General features: G+C 42.2%; 1 long non-coding RNA gene across 1 annotated transcript; it reads right to left on the bottom strand.

The window, feature by feature from the left end:
- Positions 1-1115: 1115 nt before the first annotated feature.
- LOC123974354 lies at positions 1116-1702 on the bottom strand. The gene is made up of 2 exons (XR_006825830.1): positions 1391-1702; positions 1116-1300 (listed from the first exon to the last, which is right to left on the bottom strand). It is a non-coding gene; the product is annotated as an uncharacterized LOC123974354 (long non-coding RNA).
- Between the last annotated feature and the right edge of the window lie 465 nt (positions 1703-2167).

Raw genomic sequence — 2167 nt, 5'->3', positions numbered from 1 at the left:
TGAAAATTTTGAGCATTAAACACTTTAATTCCTGCATTCTGATGAATTTTTCTGCAACAGTTTTTTTATAAAGATTTTTTTTATAAAGAGGAAGACAATATTCAGGAATGGCGACCTGTCCAGTGTGTACCCCGCCTTTCGCCCAATGTCAGCTGGGATTGGCTCCAGCCCCCTGCGATCCTGTACGCAGGATAAGCGGTTGACGATGGATGGATGGATGGGACAAAATTCAGGTGGCATGTGACGATTCAAAATCTATAGCCTAACTATAACAGAATATAATGCAGTGCAGCTCTCAGTCATTCTATCAGATTTGTTTCTCCTGTAGATCAACTTATTTAATATCATCCCAGCTAAGTCATGATTTATACTTCCCTACTCTTTGTGTCTTTGATTGCGGAAGTAACCTCTTTAAATATGATTGTGGCACCTTTTCACCACAATGATAAATTATTTAATTTTAATTTAGTTATAAACTCCTGGACTTTAATAGCTTTTCTGCACATTCAGAATCCCTCCCACATAGGCCATGTGTGTTCTCTGACATGTCCTGAGAAAAGGCAGAATATTACCCGATGTGTGGCTTGACAGCGTGTGAAAAATTTAATTTGCGTGCGACAGTTTTTTACCTGACGAGATTTCTCACAATTTAATCTTGCGAGATCTCGTCACACCCCTAGTCTGAACAGATTATTTGCCCAAATGATCCTGTAGTGTGAGACATAATCTTTATGTTACCAACTTGATCGGAGTCTCCCAGATTTCAGACGGAATATTGAGCAGAAACCTAACGCTAATAAGAGTGAGATAACCGGGAAAGGTTGCCAACCGTATGTTGTTTGCACTATAAAATGTAAAAGCCATGTCAAATCCATCTTTTCAGGCACAAATTAATCTGCAGTTTTGTTGTCTTTTTGCTTTTCAGAGCAACAGTGGTGGCTGGTGAAAAATATTTTAGGTGGTCCTGTGCCATATTCAGAAAGTTTCAGTAACTGTCGCAATACAATTTAACACAAACTGCAGGATACCAGTGCTTTGTGAAATAGTCAGAAATTATTTAATGCTGTTACAAGTTGGTTCCTGCTTGTAACAAGGAGAGGAAGCTCACACAAACATAAGTTTAAGGGTTTTATTGTATCAACTAAACATAAACATAAACTTCAAAACAAATGTGAAAATCAGTATTATCAGGAGCGTCATGAGTGTGTGGGTGAGTGTAAAATGTAGTGAGTGCAAAAGGAAAAGCTACATAATAAGTCACAAATGAAGAGCTGGCGTGTCCCTGGGGTGGTGCACGGTGCTGTGGGAAACAAAAGAGAGAGTGGGCAGAGTTAGCAGCCATCTTAAATACATCTCAGGCTGAACATGTGTGTTCTCCTTGTCAATGTACCGTAGCACAAGCACCAACTGGCATGGGGGTTGGAAATGTCTGCTGTCTCATCTGCCTGAATAGCAAGATTGCCATTTTTTACTTCCTCCAGAATGTGATCTTTAAGAACTGACAGCATGTTGTCCAAAAGTTCATTTTGCACAGTCTTTGAGGTGCCTTTGACACTCCAACACACTGTCCAGCGGCAGGGTTGTCAAAGGATTCGGTCTCATTGTGGCCACACAAGGCCAGCTCAAAGGCCCCGCAGAATTTAACACAGTCAATTATCTTTGATAAAACGTGCCTGTTCTTATCCACCTCTTTCCTCACCCCACTTCTGTGGCGTTCGTCCAGCTGGGTAGCGAGGTTAACTCTGCCTAGCATGGCTAGCTTCACCGTTTCATCAATATGTGCCCTTGTACACTCATGTTTCTTAATCTTCTCAGATAAATGTATCGTGTTATTTACTCCTGTAACAGTGTATCCATCCCCGCCGTTTTAAAAAGCAAGCATGGGAAGCAAAACACGGCATTTACATGATTGCATCCAGCTAGCCAATGCTGAAAGCCTGTGTCTTGAGTTCTGCATTCGTCATTGTCAACAACGTCACGCGTCCCACTACCACCAAAATATTGCCCTTAAGGTATCAGATTCGAGGACACTGATTGGCTTAATTTATGTTGCTATGGGCATATCTTGTGTCAGCTACTGGCTGCGCTGCTGTACTGCCTGGGCGCTGTACTGCCTGGGCGCTGTACTGCCTGGGCGCCCCAGAAGAGATCAGTGGATGAGCAGGAA

Source organism: Micropterus dolomieu, linkage group LG07, assembly GCF_021292245.1.
Source record: "Micropterus dolomieu isolate WLL.071019.BEF.003 ecotype Adirondacks linkage group LG07, ASM2129224v1, whole genome shotgun sequence".
Classification (NCBI taxonomy): domain Eukaryota; kingdom Metazoa; phylum Chordata; class Actinopteri; order Centrarchiformes; family Centrarchidae; genus Micropterus; species Micropterus dolomieu.
This window is presented reverse-complemented; position numbering and strand designations above follow the sequence as displayed.